This window comes from Triticum dicoccoides, chromosome 2B (genome assembly GCF_002162155.2).
Source record: "Triticum dicoccoides isolate Atlit2015 ecotype Zavitan chromosome 2B, WEW_v2.0, whole genome shotgun sequence".
In the NCBI taxonomy this organism is placed as follows: domain Eukaryota; kingdom Viridiplantae; phylum Streptophyta; class Magnoliopsida; order Poales; family Poaceae; genus Triticum; species Triticum dicoccoides.
This window is the reverse complement of record NC_041383.1, coordinates 243,377,280-243,388,080: the sequence shown is the minus strand read 5'-3', so window position 1 is coordinate 243,388,080 and position 10,801 is coordinate 243,377,280.

The window sequence follows — 10,801 nt, the reverse complement described above, 5'->3', positions numbered from 1 at the left end:
AATGTATGTTGTCCTACGGACTAAAGCCCTCCGGTTTATATAGACACCGGAGGAGGCTAGGGTTACACAGAGTCGGTTACAATGGTAGGAGATCTACATATCCGTATTGCCAAGCTTGCCTTCCACGCCAAGGAAAGTCCCATCCGGACACGGGACGGAGTCTTCAATCTTGTATCTTCGTAGTCTTGGAGTCCGGCGGATGATGATAGTCCGGCTGTCCGGACAACCCCTAGTCCAGGACTCCTTCAGCGTTGCTGACCGCCTCTGGATGGACCCGAGTGGTGTCTTCAGTACCACAGTACAGCCACATTGGGTGGCCTCGGTATTGGAGTGGTTGAATACGTCGTCGAAGGAAAACCTCCAGAAGATCCATGCCAGTGACACCATCGCGAATGAGTTGAACTACGCGCTCCATCAACATTTTAACCTGAGCCTTTTCTTTCGGAAGTACCTTCAGGGAAGATGGCTTGTTCACTCGGTCCATGGAGAATGAAGGGAGACCAGTCGACTGCCCCGGCGTCGACTCGTCTTGGCAGTAGAACCAGGTCGACTGCCACCCTCTAACCGACTCAGGAAGGGTCATGGCCGGAAAAGCACTCTTACTCCTCACTTGTATCCCAAGACCCCCACACATCTGGATAACCTTGGTCGTCTCATCATCCGGACTCGCCTTTTTCACCGTCTGAGAGCGACAAGTGAATATGTGCTTAAAGAGACCCCAGTGCGACCGACAACCCAGGAAGTTTTCACACAGAGACACGAAAGCGGCGAGGTAGGCAATGGAATTGGGAGTGAAATGGTGGAGTTGTGCCCCAAAGAAGTTCAGAAACCCTCGGAAGAAAAAATTCGGTGGCAGAGAGAATCCGCGATCTACATGAGTGGCTAAGAGAACACACTCACCCTCTAGCGGCTGCGGTTGCCACTCGGTCCCCGGAAGTCTTGCTGACCCATGGGAGATCAGTCCCTCATTGGCCAGATCGTCGAGATCCTGCTGGGTGATGGTCGAGTGGATCCAATCTCCTTGGACCCAACCTTGCGGCAGGCGGGACCACGATGAAGATCCACCCCGACTGGTCGCTCTCCCCTTTGCTTTCGCTGTCGCTGTAGCCTTCTTCGCTCGCTCCAAGGCCGCCGTCTTCTCCTTCACCATCGTCGCCGGTGAGGCGTGCGAGGAGTGGATGGGCGGAGGAAAAAGCGGGTGCAGCAGGCGAGGTTGAGGAAGGTGGAGAGGGGAATGGAGGCGCACTGTTCAAAAAAACCCGTTCGGCACCTTATATAAGGACACTTTTGAGTGGCTGACAGGTAGGCCCGGGTGATCCTGTCAAATCCCGAAACAGTCGAGCATGCGATACGTGGCGAGAAAGGCGGCGCGGAAATCGAGGCGTCTTCACCTTATCCCATCCGAGTACCGCGGTCCTCTCCGCTTCGCGCGCTTCCCAAAATTCGGATCCCACTAAAAACAACAGAGCAACTTGTCAGACGGTAGATTTCCTACGATCCGTCGCTCGGAAAACCACCAAGTTCAAAAGTTCAATCGATAGAGGAAAAGAATGGATCAAGGCGACTGAAAGAAAAGTTGATGCCATCTCTAAAATGTCATTGATCCAGAATGAGACATACTCAGAGCACAAAAACAGGTCAGAAAGATTATCAACTCCTTCCTCACTCAAACCTCGATCCATTCGGGGGCTAATGATGAAGTCATGTACCTAGGGTAGGGTCATGAACCTGTCCAAAGTACCCTTCCCAAGGACATCTTTAGAAGAAGTTGCCTTCAAGTCGACCAAGAGGGATTCCACTCGATGGACTCGAAGACAGTCGACCATGAAGACTCACTCGACCACCAGGAGATCAAGAACCACTCTGTATCCAAAGGGTCTGTAATTAAGTAGTCTTTATGGCCATGATGACACTTTATGTAAGGCGTTACCTGTAACACCAGGCCTTAATGTAGTTTAAACCCTCCGCTACGTGGGCTGGCTGGGTCCTGGCAGACACTATATAAGCCACCCCCTCCACTGGCAGAAGGGTTCGCACCCCTGTAATTCATACACTTATAGTCCAGTCGACCGCCTCCGGGCTCCGAGACGTAGGGCTGTTACTTCCTCCGAGAAGGGCCTGAACTCGTAAATCCCTTGCGTATACAACTACTCCATAGCTAGGATCTTGCCTCTCCATACCTACCCCCATTCTACTGTCAGTCTTAGTACCACGACAACGTTAACTAGTTTAATTAGGGTTAATTATCTAGGTAAACTAGATTAACTAACTAGGTTAAATAGGTAGGTTAATTAGGTTCGTTGGATTAACAAGCTAGGTTAATTAGGTTGGCTAGGTTAGAGGAAAATTTTATTTTAGAGCATTAGGTCAGAAGGGTTAGAGAAATGGAGTTCCTTTGCAATTTAATTGGGTTCTGTCCTAGGCAGGTTAGAGATAATAATGTGTGTTTGTGTGAGAGAGAGGAATAGCTAGATCAACATAATTTGGGTTCTGTCCTAGGCAGAGAAGTTTTTAGTGAGGTCATTTTGCAAAGGTTTTTGATTTTTGAAAAGACCACTATTTTTCAAGGAAAAGAATTTAGGCAAATTTTATTTTTCATTGAAGTGGTCATGTTATATCTTTTCATTGAAGTTGTTCGATTGTGCCCAAGTGGCTTTGTTGTTTCCAGGGAATGATGCTGAGTGGCCTATGTTTTGCCGGAATGTTGATTCATTCCTGTTCCGGCAAATTTCAGGTTCTCGATTTGTCCACTTTTTAGCAAAGGTCATGCCGAAATTTTCCGTGAATTTCGGCATGACTTGTGCTACAAACTAGGACATATCGAGTGCCCGGGATTTGCCGCACCAGGAAGGAGTCAACATTCCTGCAAAACAATAGTCCTTTTTTATGTCATTATTCATTTTATTAGATCTAGAATTAATTGAATAGATTTAATCATAGGAAACATGGCAAGCAACGATGAAGGACAGGGTTCTGGTGATTGCGACGACGTCTACTGGGCGGCAGACGAATTTTTTAGCCTTACCGACGATCAACCGATGTTGTTGCTGGGCCCACCGGTGGCATCGGGGACTGAGACCGACACGCAGACCGGTGCTGAGACTGAGACCGGCGCTGAGATTCAGACCGGCATCGAGACCAGCGCTGAGACCGGTGCTGCCTCGGGGAGCGGAGCCGATGTAGAACCGAAAGCAAAGAGGCAACGGGTTCCTAACAAACTCAGGACTACTAGACTGGTGGTCACGGAGGTGGACGACAGCAATTTTGAGCCAAAGGCGCCCGAGGAAGCGCGCGCGTGCTACGGCAATCAAATAGGCTGCATCGTACGGACAACCGCCACCATCAACGATGAGAAACTACAGAAGATAGAAAATATGAGGAGCTCCCTCCTAAAGAAGTTTCACCAGATATTCTTGTTCCGGGCCGGAATGAGAAGGATTATGAAGATCCAGACGAGGACCCGACAATGAAGAAGATAAACAAACACGCCATGACCAAGTTTAGCGACGCGTTGGCCGCCTGGAAAAATCGAGTGAAAGCAAAGATCAACGACGGGGAACCCTACTCCGAGATTGTAAAGGATAATCCGACAATCATGGAAGAGCAGTTTCAAATATTCAAGGAGACTTGCGAGGCCGAAGCTGCCAAAAAAAAGTCTAAGTACATGAAGGGGCTTCAAAAGAGGAACATTGGGAGCCACCACCTTGGAAGCCGTGGTTACGGCGGAAAGAGGTCCAAATGGGCCAAGGAGGACGCAGAAGCCGCGAGTCTGGGCATCCTAGACCCCTTGGCGGATTTCACCGTCCCGCAAGAGCGTGACGTCCTGAGGGCCCAGCACCGTTGGGACCCAGTGAAGAAGGTTTACGAGACAACACCGGTCATTACAGAGTTCATGAGACTGCTAGTAATTTTAGTTTCTGATCAATTCGACTGCACACGTTAGTCATATTTGTAAATGATCCTTGTGCCTTTTGCAGAGAGAGCAGCACCGGATTGCGGTCAAAAGCGACTCGCCGTCTGAGGCATTGGCGAGGCCCAAGTGGGACACTCCATTCAACCGGGCATTGAACATATTGAAACAACAACCGGTGGATACTCGACCGTTGTATGGACGCGTGCACGGTGTCGGAGACGGCGCCACGTGGAAGAAGTACTACCGTGAGACCACGGAGGAGAAAAAGGAAAGACGGAGGTTAACTGAAGAAAACATCGACAAGAAGGTTGAGATTACGGTTGAGAAGAAATCATCTCAGACAGTCGCAACAGCGGTAGCTGCCGCAAAACAGGCGATTGCAGATATATCTACTTCCTTGGTGACGGGCGTTTTCACTTGGACAAGGCAAAATCCAGAAAAAAATGCAGAGGACTTTCCCCTTGCTGACTTCTTGGGAGCACCTGCTCCCGCATCGGCTCCCGTACCTGCTCCCGCACCGGCTCCCGCACCGGCTCCCGCACCGGACGTGCTCGGTGGTGCCTCCTCTTTGGCTGAGCTCGACGCCCTCACGGTATCTGTCACACCGGCCCCTTCAATATAAATGTACAATCTCCCGTTTTCATTGCCTTTTGGATGTCTCCCGTTGCAGACTTTTCTTTGCAGGCCGACGAAACCCCGTGCACCATATTATACACCGTCGGTGAACAGAAGGTGGACGTGGGGAAGGCGACGATAATGGTGCCGAAGGAACCATTGTTCCGCAGCCGGCCGATCCCCCCGAATGTCTTCAAGGTTTCCGTGGCCAGTGTCAAACCGGGCCACGAGAATTTGCCTCCTCTAGTACTAGTGGGGGATGACGACGAGACCCCGCGGCGGCTTGGTGATTGTTGCAATGGGTGGGTCCTATTGTGGCCAAAGAGTCTGCTTCATCTGGAGGCGGCCAAGAGCACACCCCCGAGCACGCAGCCTCAGCAAGGTATGAACATCAACACCCCACCTACCCAATTAGCGTCGGGTGTCGGGTTGGGTGATAGCGGACGGGGTAAGCAGGTGGCTCCATTAGTCGCTGATGACATCGCCATGGATGAGGATGAGGATTACGATGGCACTGAACAGTATGTCTATACTGGCGCCTCCTCAGGGTTTGAGCGTCATGAGTCGGTGCCTGAATTACCGTCTCAACGTATTATTGACGACCTTCCGGTAGTAAAGAAGTCTAGGAAGAGAGCGAGGAAAGGCAAAAAAGCTGATTCTATGATCCAGCCGCCTCAGCAGCCTCGGCTTCAGGACCTTGTAGATATCCCCGATGTGGATAAATGGCATATCCCCGGTCAACCAATCCTACCTGCAACAGCGCTACGGGCCAGATTCGGCAATCTAAGGAGACTTCATGACGATGTGCTGCGGGTAGAGAAAGGCCTCATCGCCTCGAAAGATCCAGGATACCCACTCTACGTGGTTAACGTTCCGCGGCAAATGTCGTACATTGACAGATTCCCCACGGATAATTCTTCCTCCGATTCGATCACATATTCGACATGTTTCACGTGAAGAAGCTGGATTTTACGTTTGTCTGCCTTTATGCCTTGCACATGAACTACATTATTGGGGTTGAGCAGATACGTCATATCTGTGTCGCTGACCCATACTACATGCACGAGAGCTTCTTGGGAGTCTGTGCAGAGCAGCGTGAATACGCGAGGGATTACATTGCTAGTTTCATGCTTGCCAATAAGGAAAAGGAGGCGATTCTCGTGCCTTTTCATCCCGTGTAAGTCATCCGCGCTGCTATCCTTCCTTCGATTTCAATAATTCATTTGCCCGGTGGAGGCTAATTAATTTGAGGTGTATTTATTTTGCGCAGCGGCGGGCGCGCTGTCCTCATCATCCTCTACCCCCAATTCTCCCACGCTCTTTACTTGGACTCGTCGAAGAAAATTCACAAAAAGGATTACACCCACATCAAATATGTTCTCGACAGTGCTATGTTTTACTACCAAGCAAGGGGTGGAGAGGTTAGGGACAAGAAGAGAAGAGGCGGCAGGGCCGCCTTCAGCCATAAGACCGACTTCTGCTGCATCCAGCAACCGAACGATTCTCTTAATGATGGATTCTATGTCCTACACCACATGCTGGAGTACAGACGGGATCACCAGAACCTTCACATGTCACCTAGATCTGGCGATGCCCATATTCTGCAATGGGCAAAGGACATAGGAGATATCGAGGATCATCGACTTCGAGCTGAGTTCTATAACATCCAGCGCGAACTTGCCCAAATCATCATGAATGAGGTCGTCGGAAAAACAGGGATGTTCTACGCAGAAGGACAAATGTCGCGGGAAGACGTCCGAACATGGATAGCCTCTCAGCGTCTCGACATGAAGCCTTTCACTAAGCTCGAGGACTATCTCCCTGACATGGATGGATGGCACGACATGATGGAGTGATTGTCGATATATGACAATGTGTCCGTTTAGTCCATACTTTCTTTTATGACAAAACTTTGAGTTATGCACGGTGAAACTTTATTTGTGATGTAATTAAACCGTCCTCCTCCTCGACTAGCGAAAATCACTCTAGTTAGGGCATTTTGGGTACGATGAACTTTGTTATTTATGCTTATGATATGTTGTTTCTATTTTTGCCAAGTATGTCTCTTTCTGTTGCTCAACTATATATGTTGCATATCATCGACTCATGTGACGATGCAGGTGCATAGATCATAGATGGCGAAGAAGTGCTACGCCAGGAGTATATATACGAAAAGTGGCCGGAGTGTCAGGCCCAGGTGTACCGGTTTTCGGTTTCCGAGCGACAGGCAGTAGTTAGTTTAGATTCACGCTAATGCGAGAGAGGGATACGAACTCATGTACTCAAAGTGATAGCTATTCTCGCGTATATCATTGTTTAGATGGATGACGATGTATTTGCAAGTAATCGAGACTTGTATCGCTATTTTCGAGACTGATGACGAGAGACCACTTTGTGTTGGATGATGATTATGATGATGACATGATTTGATGAGACTAATTGTATGTATATGCTATGATTATATTTGTATGTGGATGATATGCTAAAGATTATTGTATAAAGCCTATTCAAATACAAAAAAAATACAAAACAAATATGCAGGAAAAAACTAATAAAACTAGTAGTAGTAGCGAGGGGGGGAAATTTAGCAGTAGCGCCGCCTTACCAGTAGCGCTTGCCCGTAAAGAGCGCTGCAGATAATATCAGTAGCGACTTTTCCTAAAGAGCGCTACAACTATTCATGAATAGCAGTAGCGTGGGCCAACAGGCGCTACTGCTATACGTTAGCTGTAGCGCCTTATTAGTAGCGCCGGTACCCGCGCTACTGAGAGGCCCAAAACCCGCGCTGCTGCTAGGCTTTTCCCTAGTAGTGATCCACTGTCGCGTCTTCCCCAGCTCCGCGTCGTCCCCTTCCTAGGCCTCGTCATCATCCACCGCCTTGGTGCTCTCGACGCGGCGTGGTCAATGTGGTCAAGGAACGACTTCCATCAGAAGAGTATTGTACGTGGAGAGGCTGACAGCTGGGTCCAAGGCCGCAGCAAGGAAGTGCCTCCTTATTACGCGCAAAATAATGATTCCTCCACCTGACAGCAGGGACCCACTGGACGGGCCACCGTATTTCGTGAAAAAAAAATGTTTCCCCCTGACTGCTGGGACCCACCAGCTACATCTTCGCATACAAGGAAGTGCCTCCTTATCGTCCCTGACAGTCGGGACCCACCTGGTCGAAGCATACGTAGCATTGTCATTCTGGTCGCGAACGTGTACGTACATACGATCGGTCTATCTGCAGGCTGCAGCGACGAACCGTGGCTGAGTAAGGAAGGGCACGTGTCATAGTAGAGGCACGCAAGTAGCATGTCACGCAATCCCGTTAATATCGTGTACACGTACGTACAGCCAGGGTGCAAGAAAGTAAATATGGCCAGGTGCGTACATACGGGCGGGGTCTCGAACACCTACTCACGCATACGTACGGCCAGGGTTTGTGTACATGGCTGGGTCGGAACGGAGAAACTGCGTCATTGTGTTCATCGGGAGGCAACGGAATGCGTCGTGTTCATCGGGAGCCACCCGGCTTGGACGGAACAGCTGATCGAAACGAGGCCTGGCGTACAGAATGGAGGAAACGGCCTTGTGTTCGACCGCCTACCTGTCGAAACGGGATCCTGTTCACTGGGAGGGGTGTGGTGTACCACAAAATGGAGGAAACGGACTTGTCTTCGACCTCCTACGGTCGAAATGGGGTCCTGTTGATCGGGAAGGGTGTAGCATACCACAAAATGGAGGAAACGGACTTGTGTTGGAGCTCTACGGTCGAAATGGGGGTCCCGTTCATCGGGAGGGGTGTGGCGTACCGCAAAACGGGACTCCACGGGCTACTGTTCATCCACCGTCTACTACCTCGCTCCAGCCTCCATGGGCTACTGTTCATCCACCGTCGACCTCCTCCAGCCTCCACCTGCGACTATTCATCCACGGCGTCTCCCTCCTGCCTCCACAAGCTACTGTTCAACCACGGGCTCCTGTTCATCCAGACTCCACCGATCCTCCATCGGTTACTATTCAACCACCCCTCTCCACGGGGTACTGTTCAACCACCCCTCCATGGGGTACTGTTCATCCAGCTCTCCACCGGCTACTGTTCAACCAGCCCTCCATGGGGTCCTGTTCATCCAGCCCTCCACGGGGTCCTGTTCATCCACCCCCAACCGGCTCGATCGGGGTCCTGTTCATCCAGTGGCAACGACGTCTACTACCACGGGGTCCTGTTCATCCAACCCCCACCGGGAACTGTTCATCCAACCCCCCTACAATGCTCACTATTCATCAAGAAGCAGCAGGTTCGATGGGCTTTAGTTGGCAACATAGTGAAGGAGTCGCTCGATCGTGTTCAGTTAACAGCCAGATCGATCGATCGCTCAGGTTCAATAACACGTAGCCTACACTGCAATCGCTCGGGTTCAGTAGGAGCGAACGCCTTGCTCGGGTTCAGTTAAAGCCCAATGCCTTGCACCCACGTGCGTACTTGTATAAGAGAAACACTCATCGCTCGGCCCCAACCACCCACCGTAACTAAGAACTCCCCAATATTTTCCTCGCCCTCACTTCTACCACGGTTTTTTCCATCATGGACGGCCCAAAGAATTTCATGCAGCTATGTCTCCGGCCCGCCCGGGACGAAAAGCCCATTTTCTATCATGATATTTTGTCATAGAAGTAGGAGCCCACCACATCTATGATGATACCGGGTTTTGTCACAATTATCGTCATAGAAGTGTCATAAGCATGACAGAAAAAAATTCATTCGGCCCAAAATGTCACGGATATGTCTTTTTTTGTAGTGAATTCTTAATAAAGTGCGTCTTTAATTCCGCCCATGATCTGATGGAGTTAGGTGGCAACCCCTTCAACCATGTACGAGCCGGCCCATCCAGCATCATGGTGAAATACTTAGCGCACACAGCGTCATTGACATCCAACATATCCATAGCTAGCTCATAGTTCTCAATCCAAGCCTCTAGGGGCTGATCTGCTGTATAATTAGGCACCTTGCGAGGGCCCTTAAAATCCTTGGGCAGGTGCTCATTATGTAAAGTCGGCACCAAGCACGGCACACCAAGAGTTCTAGAGGTCATCCCTGCCTCCACAGACAACGATGAGTAAACCGGAGATTGCTGAAGAGCCACCAACTGAGCCGCCAGCTCAGCCTCCCGATGTGCCCTGCCCTGATCCACCAAAGCCTGATCATCATTATCAGCATGCGGCGAGTCATGCCTACGGGGCTGGTTACGGTGTCGCTCACTGCTTGAAACCGTCGGTGGCTCAATATGCCTATTGTAGCTTTGACTTTGACGAGGGGTTGAGTGAATCCAATCACGACTGTATGAATAAGCCGCCTGCTGAGCCACCGCTGTGTGAAGAAGCTCTCCGGCCCTCCATATCTGCATTGCGGCAGGAGACTCGCCTTCAACAGGGAGAGCCGCCAATCGCGTAGCCGCGACAATCATATTGTCTAGAGGGTTAGAGTAATGACCTGGCGGTGTCAGCACTTGCTGATGGGGGGTCAAGTTCAAATGAGGCGGGTCTATAACACGAGGTTGAATCGTCGCCCTGTTCACGGGAGCCTCAGCCACCCGGTTTACCCTGGGCGAGTCACTCGTTCCTGCCCCGGGTATATTGAAAAGATTCCTTGCTTCGAACACTATGGGTAGACGGGTCTGGTGTCGCCTCCTCATAACAACATTTGAAGCATTCTGGTCCAAGGTGAGCCAGAACGACTCTGCCTGAATCTGTTGCGACGTTGCATCCAGGGCGTCTCGTTCCGTTGCCATCCTAGTATTTTCAGCATTGAACTCCTCCTTGGCTCGAGCTATCTCATCTCGCAGCTTCATGACATCCACTTTATGTTGCGCTTGATTCTCTGGGGTTACCTCTGCCCACATTAAAGTTGCTAAGGCGTCCAAGAGCTCGGACAGAACCTGAGCCGGCGGGCGCGCAGAGCCACTCGCTCTGGCCGTTGCCTCAACCGTTGAACCGGATGTCATAGCTGCAGCAGTTGATGATTGGAGCACCGGTTGCGTGCCTGCCATGAAGATCGCAACCCTGTTCAGCGGCTCATAGGGGTCTGGAATACTGTCGCCATCGGAACAACCCCCAAGCCTGCCGTCTTGCAATTGATACATTGAATTGGTCTCACCGGTTGAGGACGCGTTATCAGAGTAGATGGTTGTCTCTCCACAGGATACACATCCTTCCTCGAAACCCGCCCCATGGATGAAACCAACGAAGGCGTGTTTCATAGCGGCTTGAACCTTGCGGGTCATGCACGCT